The following is a 14,073-nucleotide window of genomic DNA, read 5'->3' as shown; positions in this document are numbered from 1 at the left end:
AGAGAAGCATGGTTGTCTGTGGTGACGATGAAGTTTTGATGCACTGAGTAAAATCACAAGGAGTCTCAGCTTTGCCCCTCTCTGTCTCTTCCTCCTTTCCCCTGCCCCTCTTTCTTTCAGAGAGAGGATCTCATTATGTGTCCCAGGCTGTCTGGAATTCACAGCAATCCTTCTGCCTTAGTCTTCCAGCTCTGAAATTACACACACACACACACACACACTACCACCCTTCACACAGAGAACTAAATGGTTCCATGGTAGTGTTGTGAACCAGCGGCTCATTCATTAACACAAAAGATCTGTATGTGTGCTCACCTCTTGGGCCCTCCTCATCAAGAGTTCAGAGCATTGCCCAGGGCTAACCATTCCCCAAAGCCTGCTTTATCCCCAGTACCAGTCTCTTAATAACTGGGGGTAACGGATATCCTGTCAGTGCTCTCTCATTCAGTTCTCACTCCAGTGGGCCTGAAAACCAGGAGCCCCAGTCTTCCAGGGTGTGAGAAGATCCAGAGGTCCCCTAGACCTCAGAATACATCACACCTTGTCTTGTGCTCTGTCTGAGTCCTGGTTAACCCGGAGATGCTCGTCTACAATTCCAGCCTTGCCTTTTCTGAAACACCCTACCGCTGGTGGCCTTTTGGAGAGCCTGCTTCAGGGCTGCCTACAGGGTATGCAAAAAATCCACAAATGTAGTGTGACCTAGACTCTTCTATCTGAGGGGTAAATAAGGAAACAAACACTTTCTAATGGTAACTTTCTCTATTACTTCATCTTGAAAATCCCCTTTCTGAAAATCTCTGTCTCTACATCTACATAACACTTCTCTCTCCATCTCTCATCTCCTCTCCCACATCTCTCCAGCTTCATCTCATAGCCAAAACCGCTGGACAAATATGAATCAAATCTTCAGGGTCACAGCACTGCTTGAGTAAACAATAAGAAACGGAGCTGTACTGATCACACAGTTTCCCTCAGGCTAGGGATGTTACACTGACCTTCCAATGAGTGACACGTGGCTGTGCACATAGCTCTGAGTGGTCAGGGTTCCCAGACAGAAAAGTGACATTGCAATTCAGGACCTAAACAATAAACAGTTAGCTGACTGAAGCTTGAGGTTGGGGAGTACATACAGATCTCCCCATAGCTGAGAAAGTTATATTGACTAAAGTTGCTTCATGATCTGACCTCAAATCAGCAAAACAGAAATTGTCTTCTTGTATTTGTCTCTAGGGACAACAAGATATTCATCTCCAGGGGCAACCAGTTTGCTTTGAATTTGTTCTGAAGTCTAAAATCAGCTGTCTTTGTGACTAAGAACACTATTGCTTTCTTATGTCAATCTGAGTAATAAAAAATATCCTAGTATTTCTATTCATCAGAATTGCAAATTTAAGCAGAAATCATCTTCCTGACCATTCACAGCTATATGTGCCCAGTAGACAGAGTATTTTCATGGGATAAACACACACAAGCAGTGATAAAATACCCATAGCTGTTATTAGTGGCTCATGAGAAAAATTACAGAGACAAATTGTTTTCTGCAGCCAGTGACCCACGACTTTGCCAAGTGAGGTGGCATCTGATAGTGGTGAGTCACTCCTCTGGTAGGCCAGCCTATTGAATACTAGTTGTCACCTACTGTATACTCCCATGGCCTCTGGCAAGATAAACAGAGAAGCTTCAAATAAACAATGCCCAAAGGTCCTGCATGTCTCCTGCCAAGCTGACAGGACCCACCACATGAGCCATCATGTACCACACACTAAAGCAAGTCTACATGTAGCATATAAAGGCCACTTCCATGTCTCCATGATGAAATGACCCCTTGTGTGGACCATTGAGAGCCTTCCCAATGATAAAGACCATGGAGGCTAACCGCAGGCTACAGGAATGAGTAATGAGCAGCCTAAGGGAGGAGCGACAAGGTGGCAGGATCAGGTTTCCATGACAACAGTGAGGCAGGACCATCTCTCAGGTGGAGTAGGATGTCCACAACTGACACTTTCATACCACTGTGTCCAACCACCATGTTGTGCAGTATCATGCTTGCTCCAGACCGGAGCTGCCTGAGAGCCCTTTAGCCCTAAGCACAGTTCTCATCCCCACGCTTCCTGTGGGTGCCATGTTGGTTCTGACTTACCATCCATGCTGGCTACAGGAGTAGCAGGGCTTGATGGTAGACACTTTGAGTTTCCCAGCCCAGTTTTCAACTTTGACCTCTGCCTAAGGTTGGGAGCAGCAAGCTCTGCAGTGCCCACCCACTGAGTAAAGAGTGAGTGGGGAGGCATTGCACTGTCCACCATGGTACTGCAAGGATTCACTTCTCCGATGATGGGGAAGCTCAACTAATCATATCTGGTTAGGGTATGGCCGCCTGGATCCCAGGTAGAAAAACCGGGGTAGGTAGGTGCGTGTGCACTCTACGCGGTGTTCTCCGGACCCTTTTGGACTTCGGACCTTCCACTCTTGTAGCGTGAGTTCCCCCCCCCCCTTTTTCAATTATTAAATTATATCTGTTGTTCTTGAGCTGGTCTGGTTATTTATCGTACTCACCAAATACGCCAACACATACACCCCAGGAAGCCACTTCATCTATATTCAATGGGTTCAACTCTGAAACCCAATTCAGGTCAGTAACTGGAGGGACCTGCTGTGACAGCCACTGCTCTTACCCTCTAGACATCATCCTCTGTTTCTTTCTAATGGCCCATGATGGCTCATCTTCATGACCAACTTCACCAGCCTTAGACCCTCTGTGGAAACACCTCTGGGAATGTCTGAGGACATTTATAGAAGTGTCTGCTGACCGCTCCCTTCACTCCATAGCCTGCTGTCAGGGCTACTCACCATCTGTGGCGTTTCTTCTGGATTCACATGGCCTGAACGATGTTTGAGAAGATCAACTATCAGAATGGTTAAGCAGCTTCTGACCAGGTTATCGTGAACACACAATGGGGAAGAGGGCTCTTCTGCAGAGGGAATTGGGGAAGCTGGATCTTCACTAACAGGAATAAACCCCACCCTTACCTTGACCATGTACGAAGGCCATCCAAAACGGAAGCAGAGAATCACTAGGAAACAGAGAACAGCTTAGCCATGATGACTGAGTCTGTTTTCTTGGCTCTGACATCAAAATCACAGGCAGCTCAGGATGATTCTTTTTTTTTTTTTTTTTTTTTTTTTTTGGATTTTTTTGAGACAGGGTTTCTCCGTAGCTTTTGGTGCCTGTCCTGGAACTAGCTCTTGTAGACCAGGCTGGCCTCGAACTCACAGAGATCCACCTGCCTCTGCCTCCCGAGTGCTGGGATTAAAGGCGTGCGCCACCTCCGCCCCGGCTTCAGGATGATTCTTTATGTCTGCCCTCATGCATGCTGGGTAAGCACTCTGCCACTGAGCTACATCCACTGCCTTTCACTGGAGCACTCCCGGCCAGGCTTTCCCTGATGAACCACACTCCTGCTGCCATTTCTGCTCTCGGAGGTCCACACAAGGGGTCATTCCATCATGAAGGAATAGGATGTGGACATTTCATGTCACATGTAGACTTGCTTTAGTGCGGGGTACATGATGGCTCACATGGTGGGTCCCCTCAGCTTGGCAGGATACATGGAGATCCCCTGGGCATTGTTTGTTAAAACCTTCTCTGTGCATCTGGAGGTCTTTCAAACTAGGCAAGACTTAAACTATAGACCAGCATTACTGGGTCCACCATGGGCTCAGACAGAGCACACGGTAGAATGTGACTTGTCCTGCAGTCAAGGTGACAAGTGTCTCCAACCACCCTGGACATTGGTGCTTCTGGTTCTCAAGGTGTCTATTACGTGAACTGAATGAATGAGGGTCAAGTAGACCCACTTCTCCCCCTCCCCCACACACACAATGATTACGAGAGTGGGCACTGGGGATGGGAACAGGTGGCCCTGAACAATGCCCAGACCTCCTAGTGAGCAGGGCCCAAGTGGTGAGCACAAACATAGGTCTTTTGTGGTTGAGGGATTTGGGTATTTATGGGTCTGACAAATGAGTCGCTGGTTTACAGCATTGAACTATGGAACCATCTAGTTCTCTGTGTAGAGGTTGGTAGTGTGTGTAAACATGTGTGTGTAATTCCAGAGCTCAGGAGACTAAGGCAGAAGAATTGCTGTGAGTTCCAGGCAGCCTGGGACAGATAATGAAATCCTCTCTTCAAGGGACAGAGATAAAGACAAACAGAGACAAAGCTGAGGCTCCTTGTGATTGAACACAGCGCATCAAACGTTCATCATCACCACGGACAACCACGTTTCAAAGTCATCAGTGTCACAAATTCAATGCACTTTTTATTTTTCATGCATTTCCTCGAACCCCAGCCTGCATGCTGCAGCCACCATGCATCCTCATGTGCACTGCTCACACTCCCAGGTCCTCATAGCCATGCATAGCTGCAGAACAGCTTCTGAGTCAGATGGGGCAGGTCTTGAATCTTGTCTTGGGGACATGGCCAGAAAGAACCAAGGATTCCTGTCGTGGATTTATAAATAAGAGACCTGGAGGGATCCCAACCTACCAGAATAAAATGCTGTAATGATTTGTTTCTGCTCTGTCCAGGGCTGAGCAATCAGTGCCTGGACCCATGTGGAGCGTGTAACAAGTGCACAATAAATGCATCTAGTTGAACCATAAACACAAGAGTGTGCGTGTGCGCGCACGCGCACACACACACACTCCTGGCTCATCTCACACACCCTCATGGCATCTGCTGTGGTTCATTGTTGTTGATCAGACATTGAACACAACCTCCCATCAGATATACAGCCAGAAGCCGGAACTCAAGCTTGAGTTCTCCCTCCCCTTCTGAATCCCTTGTCCCCCAGAGAACACTGTCAGAGGGTAAGACAGATGAAGCAGGCTGTGAGGAAGGCTGTCTGTGATGGGACAGGATAAAAGGGCAGGCCGTCAGGGGTCAGAAGGCGGGAATCTGACCAAGATTGGACACTCCCTAACTGGGACCTTGGACAGCATCCTGCCCTCTCTGGTCAAGGAAAGGAGCACATCGCCTGACTCCAGAGCCTTCTGGGCAGGTGCTGCTGTGCTCACAGGAGGACTAATGCCCCATTCTTGCCCACCTGAGGATGGAGGGAAGGTAGGACACATCAGGCCTGTTGGGAGCTGTAGATCCCGGGCCCTTTGATTTTCTTCTCCTGCCTCAAGATTCTATGCCTGGGGCTGGAGAGATGGCTCAGCGGTTAAGAGCACTGACTGCTCTTCTCAAGGACCCGGGTTCAATTCCCAGCACCCACATGGCAGCTCACAACTGTCTGAATATCCAGACACCTTCACACCAATGCACATAAAATAAAGTTAAATAAACCATAAAAAATTTAAAAAAAAAAAGATTCTATGCCTGCTGGAGTGAACTAGCACGAGACCTTGCCTGCAGCTGCTCTGAGCACAAGACCTTGCCTGCGGCTGCTATGAGCTCGAAACCTTGCCTTCAGCTGCTCTGAAAACGTGACCTGCAGATGAAAAATCCCGAGAGCAGGGTGTGGCTAGGGATACCTATATAAGCTTTCTCCTGAGCACAATAAAGTTTGGCGTTTGGCATTCTTGTATCAAGGATGACCCATGCCCGTGTCTCTGTCTTTCTCCGTGTCCTTGTGTCTTTGTCTGTCTGTCTGTCTCTGTGTGTTTTTAAGTCTCCAACAGAGTTCCTAAGACTCACATACTGGTCCTGCAATAGCACGGGAGCTGCGGGACCGTCCCTGTCGGGTTATAACAAGGCCTACCCTGCAATCATCCCAGCACTGAGGCAGGATTATTAGCTCCAGGCTGCCTGTGCTATGCAGAAGAAGCCCTCGAAACAATAAAAAGAAGCAAAACAACAACAACAAACAGAGATTACGAAAAGAATTACTCTTCTTGTTCTCCTGGTAGGGCACATTAACCTCCGTCTGCAACAGAAAACACAATCATGTCAGGAGCACTCTTATTGGGAAGGGGGTGTACACGAGCCCTAAGGGTGGGTGCTGTAACAGGCCACCAGGGCCCCTTTGACAGGACGCTGGCAAACTTCAGGACTCAGGCCCTTGTGGGTGTATAGATGGAGTACTGCCCTGGAAGCCACGCCTCCCACCTGAGGGTCCTTCATTCGCACATCTGTCAAATGAGAGAATAGGCATAGCCAACTGTCTGCTGCATGGCAGCCCAGAGGCCACTGCAGCTTCACTTGCATTCTCCCACATCCCTAATATCCCTTCACTTCCTTCCTGGACTGCAGTTTAGTTCCAACTCCCTGCAACATCCCCGTGTTCAAACTAAGCTCAACCACATATGGTACTAGCAAGTCCCTAGCATCAGCAAGTCCCCTGCACCAGGAGAGGAAAGGCCTAAGTGCAGGTCCCTCTGTGCCTCTTTATGGGTGTGATGCAAACCCCCTGAGTCCCGTTGGCCACATGACAATGAGACAGGAAAGACGGGCTGCTTCATGGACCTGAGCACTGGCTTCAGAGTCCACGGGAATCCCAGCCCCACATCTCCTTAGCTGAGCGTCCCTGAGCCAGTGGCTTCAGCTCTGAGTCTCCTCTCCACACTCTATGTGTGTCAGTGTGGGTGCACCTGTGTCTGTGAGTGTGAGTGAGTATATAGGTGTGTGAATATGAGTGTGATTAGGTAAGTTTGGAAGTGTGTGTGTGTGTGTGTACATATGTGTAAGTTTGAAAGAAGTTTGTGTGAATTTGTGAGTATGTGTGTGTTGAGTGGGGGAGGAGGGAGGGAGAGAAAGAGAGAGCGCATGTCCACTTGTGTAACAGCGCAGAGGTGTAGGTCAGAGGATAACTAGGAGTTGGTCTCTCCTTCTATCACAGAGTTCTAGGATCAAACCCAGGTCACCATTGTTGGCAGCATGTGCTTTACCCACTGCGCCATCTTGCCAGCCTGTGACATCTCTGAATGCTGCTAAAATGGCTGTAAAACAGAGGAGCACCTGGCCTCCCTAGAAGTGAGAACACATCTCTGTGAGAATATTCTCCAACCAGATGAAGGGACTAAAGATGTGTGGAAGGAGTCAGGATGATGACAAGGTCTCACCGGCATATCCCAGGAGCGTACTGGGAACCATCCCTGTTCTTAAAACATGGATACCGAAGCCAGGTCACAGCCTCTCCTGCCAACCGATACCAGCCATTTGGGTTCCCACCAGCCATGTTCCCTGTTGGGTCAGCTGGGTCCAGGATCACAGGCCTGCAAGGGCAACATCCAGAGAGGGAAGAGACCAGCTGGCCAGTGCCCCAGGTACCACTGTATAGGGGCAGGGGAGGAGCCCAGCAGAGCACCAGTACCCAAAATTTGTCCTGAGTCCCTGCCCCACAGCATAAAGTGAGCCTGGAATGATCCTTGGACATGACCTGGAAAGCCTGAGATCCAATCCTCTACCCTATAGTAGCTGTGTACCCTGGGGCAGGTCCTTCAGCCTCTCTGATCTGTGAGTTGGGGAAGCATTCAACCAGTCAGGCTCAAAGGATGAGGTGTGAAGGCTGAACATAACACAGAATCACAGCATGTCCCTAGATTGGGCAACAAGTCTACTGTATTATTTACCATTAATTGATCCATGAGTTAGTTGTGATGCCGAGCAGCGCTTATGACTTCTGTCACTGCTGTAAAGTCTCAGTTCCCACTCCATGTACTCCCCTCTCTCTACTGTTTGGGTCTGGATGAGGTCAGAGCCTTGGTCTCCTCATCTGCAGACTGAAGCACCCACCTCTGTCTCCCAAAGCTGCAAGTCTTTATTTCAATAAGGGAACAGCAGGACAGTGGCCAGCACAGATGGGAAATCTCCTCCTTTTCAACACACTGCTGCGGCCTATACTCCCTGTGAGGAGCTGAGTCATGAGGGGATCAGTCTACCTGGCTCTTGTGAGTTGTCTGTGCAGGTATTTGGAAATGTCTTGTTCTTGAAAGTCATAATACATTGTCCAGTAGATTCGAAGCTCCCTGTACTTGGTGACCAGTTCCAAGACTGTCCAGAAGCCCTGGGCTGTGTTGAACTCAGTGACTCCACTCCCACGTTCCCAGGCATAGACTGTGAGCAGCTCCAGGGCATACTGTGGGGGCAGCGGCTTCCTCAGCTTCTCCTTACACTGAGAAGAGAAAGGCAACGAGAAGAACAGGGCTGTCAGCTGTTGTGTGGGAACCACTTCTCACGGGGTCAGTTCAGCTGCCACCTGATGTTGTTATTACAGGTTTACTGACACACAGCTACACCTGTTCATGTAGATTAAGCCTATGGATGCTCCCATGCTATAGCCAAGGGCTGAGTGGTTGACATGGAGACCATGTGGTCCACAAAGACTGAGCATTTCCCAGCAGACACAGGAGGAATCGTGACACTGTGAGTGACAGCTAGGGAGTGGGGGTGGGGGCAGGATAGTAATGATGCTCACAATTGAAGGTTTTATCACAGGCTCTGAAATTTTATAGGAATTCACAGTTGAGAGACAAATTTTTATAAGTGTTGGAATCTTTTAACTTTGAGACTTTAAGGCTATATTGTATTTTATAATTTGATATTAACGTGAGATCTTAGGGATAATTAAGAAAGGAAAGGTTATGGTTTAATAGTGGCTCTTTGTGTATCAACTTGAAAAGCAATCAGTTGTGCTGATTAGTTTTGGTCAACTAGACATCCAGTAGGAGGTAACCTTAATCAAAAAATGCCTCCCTCAGACTGAGTTAGGGTAGTTTGTGGGGATATGTTCCTGATTAGTGATTGGTGTAGATGGGTCATACCTGGGCAGGTGACCCTTGACTGTGTATGAATGCAAGCTGTGTGAGCCATGGAGAGCAAGGCAGTGAGCAGAGTTCCTCCATGGCCTTTGCTTCAATCATTGACCTTTCTTCCCTCAGTGATGAACTGTGACTGGGATGTGTAACCAAATAAGACATTTTCTTCCCAAGTGGCTTTTTGTTATGTGATAAAAATATCATGTCAACGGAAAGCAAACTAGAATACTCCTTCTTTTCCCTGGCTGTATCCACTCCCTGTAAAGATAGAGCTCATGGTAGCTGGACGAGATGCCGTACCAGTTGGTACTAGTGTTTGGTCAGGCGGATGAGACTCTTCAGCTTGGTCAGACGATGCTTCAGGAAGTTTCTCTGTAGTTCTGTGAAGCAGGTGGAGAACTCGCCCTCCTTGCCCAGGAATGTGCACTTCCTGATGAGCCGTCTGTAGATCAGGGTCGGGTTTGCAGTAGACACTGACATGGCCTGTAAAGGAGGCTTCACTTAGATAACACCCCAGCCCTTCTCTGGGGTTCTTTGGTCTCTCTGAGGAGAACAAGATCACTGGCTATGGAGTTCAGGAAACAGGGCAGAGTTTTACCACAGCAAGCATCCATGTGTCCTCCCTCACCTCAGGACTGCATTCACTTGCAAAGATCCTGCCATCAACCTATCTTAGTGCAGACCCTTCCTCACAGGTCTGGAGATGGTGGTGGGAGAAAATAGCACACTGTGGCCACACACAAGAGGGCTGCATGGTCATCTAATAATGGCCAGCCATGCTCTGGTGTCCAGTATCCTCTGCATGGGACTTGTCATGTGTGTACACTCCTGTTTGTGTCAGAGTTGACTGTGGCGCAGTGTGCTGTGTTTTCTATCATGTATCTCATGCTTACAGAGTCTCTGCCCTATTTGTGTATGCATTGGGTATGTGTGTGTTCATGATACATTATACATCTATGTTTGGAAACAAGAGAGGATACTGGGTGTCTTCCTTTATACTTTATCTTCTTCTCCCTCAGAGGCAGGGTCTCTCTGTGAATGTGGAGCTTGGCTGGCATCAACCAAGTCTTAGAGATTATCCCTATCTCTGTCCCCCATGTGTGGCACTCCCTAAGTTTGGGTGGGCACAGCAATTGCCTTATCCACTGAGCCGCCTTTCCAGCCACTGTGTGATTTTAGTGAGTGATTTTACTTAGTGCCTAACTTGTTATCATGTAGTTTTGATTGGCCAGGTCCTAAGAACCTGCGTGTGTGTGTGTGTGTGTGTGTGTGTGTGTGTGAGAGAGAGAGAGAGAGAGAGAGAGAGAGAGAGAGAGAGAGAGAGGAGGGAAGGACTATGTGAGGAAGGCAGGGGGTCTAAAGGAAGAGGAACCGGAGTGGGTCATGAGGGAAGACAAAACGGCACATTTTCTCTCATGTGGAATCCAGACACGAAATCAGAGGGGGATTCTCTGGGGGAGGTCAGCGTGGGAGTAAAGGGTAGCAAAGGATGGTAGTGGGCGAGAGGAGACTGTGAGTAAATTAACACAGCGCTATGACACTATTGTCCTGATCCTCATGGTTGGCATTGTTAGTTGGTGGAATACGCTCACATACATCACATACTTGGAAGAAAACCGCCTTGTTTAATATAAAATAACATAAAAGTCATAGAGCAACAGAAAAGGTTTAGTAAAATGAGATCCACGTGTGAAATAAAGCATTTTAAAAAGAAGGACTCCTGCTGAGAACAGTCCCTCACGTGAGCACCAGCCACTGTGGAGTGGCCATTATAAAATGTCATATCTGAGGGTGGAGAGGTGGCTCGGTAGTTAAAAGCACCTGCCGTTCTTACGGCTGTCCCCAGCTCAGAGACCAGCACCCGCACAGACCAGCTCACAACCACCTGTGCAACTCCAGCTAACAGGATGTAACACCCGCTCTTTAACCCTGAGGGCACCGCACAAACACAGGCTCAGTGCCCTTCCACAAAATTAAAAAATAAAAACAACTAAAAATAGAAAAGAAAAGAACTTTATTTCTGTAGCCTTCACAGTAAATTAGGTACTGATGAAGTCCGAGACCCAGAACCAGGCTCAGTCACCCAGCATGTGGGGTCTTGGTCTGTCCCCTGTCACATTTGACTTAGTCTTCAATTCCTGTGCCATTATAGGAGGAGCGAACCCTGGGCATGGAGATGGTAATTCACTCATCCAAGGTCACACAGCAGGGCAAATATTGGATCCCTTGATCCACTACTCTCCAGAAAACTGCTTCCCTGAGCTTGGCCTCAGTTTCCCCGACTCTGAAACGGATGTGGCCTGGGAGGGTGAAACGTAAACTGCAGCTGAGACTCTTTTCCTAACACGGATGTGGGACCTGGGTGCAGAACCCACTCCGCGGCTGTGATTGGAAGTGAAGACACGGGGTCAAGGCTGCAGTCTGGCTCCTGAGGGTCCTCTCCCACCCCATCCGGGTCAGTTCAGGCTGAGGGGGACTCACCTTCACCACCTTGGAGACCCTCACAGGGTGGGTGGCGCCTTGGAAGCATCTCTCCTACAGAAAAGTACACATGACATCGATGACGGCTCTGACATCATTACGGAAGCTGATGTCGGGAAGAAGGTGGTCCTCTATGAAACTGTCCTGGAAGAACTTACCCTTGGGAGGAACAGACCAGCTTGGCAGGAAGTGGCTGGCCTTCCAATAAACGGCTCTTGTCTTTCAGGGACACAATACAGTTTTGAGGGGAGGTTCGGCTTCGCGGGCTGAGGGCGGGGGGTGGGGGCGGTACGGAGGTAGCAGCTCCTGCAGCGCCCCCCTCCCCCAGAAGAGGCCGGCTGGGTGGCCTAGGTGGTGGTGGGGAACCGACCGTGTGGAGTCCCCTGGAGCTGAGATCAGGATGTTCTGCTTCATGAGGGACAAGAAGCCTGAAGATCCCATGTTCCTGATGGACCCTTTTGCAATTCACCGTCAGCATATGCGCCACATGTTGTCAGGCCGCTTTGGATATAGCCCCTTTCTTAGCATCACAGATGGTAACATGCCAGCAACCAGGCCTGCCAGCCACAGGATGCAGGCTGGGGCTATCTCTCCCTTTGGGATGTTGGGAATGTCTGGTGGCTTCATGGGCACGTTTGGGATGTGAATGACATGATTGGGAACAGTAACACGTGGCCGCGGGAGGCAACTGCCAGGCCTTTTCTTCCTCCACTGTCGCCTGCTCCAGCACTGGGGGTGGAGCCCTGAAAGTTTACCAGGAGACGTCTGAGATGTGCTCCGCCCCAGGCGGGATCCAGGAGACAAGGAGGACTGTCCGGGAGTCTAGACAGTGGTCTAGAGCAGATGTCTATCGGCCATCACATTCGGGACAGGGCTCACATCCTCCAGAGCTCGCTCCCGAAATCACTGCACAGGGGACCAGGAAGAACAGCAGAACTACATCCATCAACCTGGATGAAAGTCAGGCCGCAACCTTTGATGATGAATGGCGAAGGGAGACATCCCGATTCAGGCAGCAGCGTCCTCCGGAATTTCGACGGCATGAGGCATCTGCAGGTGGAGGACGAGGGGGCGAGGGGCCTCCCTGCCTGGCTGTCCAGTGACTTGAGGACTCCTCCTCCCCACAGTCCCGTTGCTATGACTGATGAAGGCCCCAGGCTCTCAGTCTCTTTTGTACAGGCTGAGAGGCTGAGAGATCATCCCGTGAAATAACGTTGTCCTTCCCAACTTCATCCCAATTTAATATTAAATTAACAGCAAGCTGGCCCCCACCTCACCCTGGGGATCTCAGGGAGAACCTTTTACTGCCCCCTACCAACTTTTTCCATCTTTTCTCCCCTTACCATGATGACCCCACCCATCTTGTATCCACTAACTAGTTTTCATTTTACTGCTCCATCTCCAAGCCACCTCATCTTCCTTGAACCCCTGCCACGCACTGAAGGTTTTGGGGTGCAAACTCTGGGTTTAGGGATCACCATCCCTCAGCTCCCCTGGACCCTTGCCCACCTGCTCTGCAGATGCCATAGTCCTGTGAAGGCTGTGGAGGGAGCAGACTAGTTCCCAACTCTTGGTCCCTTCTCCCACCCCACATCACAAAAAGACACTTTTCTGTACCCTTCTCTGTCTTTATAAAAACAAATGATTTGTTAAACTTGTAAGTAGGTGTTTATGGAATAAAGGAGAATGGAAAAATTTTTAAAATCCTCTTGAGGAACTAAGGGTGTCATACACACCTGCAACCAATCCAAGCATTCTAGAGGTAAAGGTGGGGGGTCAGGAGTTCAGAGCTAGCCTAGACTGCATGGGGAGTTCAGGGTTGTCCTGGACTATATGAGACCCTGTCGAGAGGGGCGGGCAGATTTTTCTAGATTTATTTATCTGGCTTTGGGGACATTGAGAATGTGGAATATGGGTCTATCAGTGAAGGCTCCCTGTGAGATGGGAGGTGGTAGAACACACAGGTGGTACTGGACGGTCTATGCAATCCTTAGTTGCTGCCCTTATGTTGAGCACTGGGCTGCGAGTCTGGAGGCCCAGCTCCCTCCCATTCCTTGAGTCTTTGTTTTCTCAGCTGTTTGATAAATTAATGAATTGAACAGGCCCCCATTCGAGTCTTGTTTCGAGGTGGGGAGTTGTGTGTGTTGGGGGGTTATATATATGTCTGTACATGTGTGTAACTGGTGGGCAGAGGTCGACGATAGTGTCTTTCTTTATTGCACTCTACTTATTTTTTGAGGCAAGGTCTCTCAGTGAACCTGGAGCTCATTGATCACCAGGGCTTCTCTCCTCCTTCTCCCTCCCCAGTGCTCAGATTATAATCCCACACCACCACGCCCAGCTTTACTGTGTGTGTGTGCACGCGCGCGCGTGCGTGCATGCGTGTGTGTGTGTGTGTGTGCGTGCGTGTGTGATATGGGCAGAGCATTGTACCATGACATGCATGTGGAGCTCAGAGGAACACTATGTGGAGTCTGTTCTCTCTTTACACTTTCGTGTTGTTCCAGAGATTGAAATCAGGTCTCCAGGCTCATGCGACAGGAACCCTTTACCCACTGGCTCACAACTGACTCTTCATATAGGTTCTGGGGATCTGAACTCTGGTCCTCATGTTGCCAGGCAGGCTCTTTACTGACTGAACCATCTTCCCAGATCCCAGGATCTCAGTATACTTGGTTCCATGGTTGTTGGTACTTCTCCAAAGATGGGAGGGTGGGGATGAAGGTATGCCCTCTGTTTGGTGGGTTCCCACAACCTGGCTTCTAAGAAGATGGTGGACTGGGTTTCTTGAGCCAATCTGCCTATACCCAGGATGAAATCAGTCAAACAGCA

At 49.3% G+C, this 14,073-nt stretch overlaps 2 pseudogenes; one reads left to right on the top strand and one right to left on the bottom strand.

The window, feature by feature from the left end:
• Positions 1-5,473: 5,473 nt before the first annotated feature.
• On the bottom strand, positions 5,474-11,290 carry LOC130871414 (2'-5'-oligoadenylate synthase 1A-like; annotated as a pseudogene).
• Positions 11,291-11,641: 351 nt separating this feature from the next.
• Positions 11,642-12,386, top strand: LOC130872219 (myeloid leukemia factor 2-like; annotated as a pseudogene).
• Positions 12,387-14,073: the final 1,687 nt, after the last annotated feature.

This window comes from Chionomys nivalis, chromosome 3 (assembly GCF_950005125.1).
Source record: "Chionomys nivalis chromosome 3, mChiNiv1.1, whole genome shotgun sequence".
NCBI classification, from domain to species: Eukaryota; Metazoa; Chordata; class Mammalia; order Rodentia; family Cricetidae; genus Chionomys; species Chionomys nivalis.
Note: the sequence above shows the minus strand (reverse complement) of the source record. Positions and strands in the feature narration are given on the sequence as shown.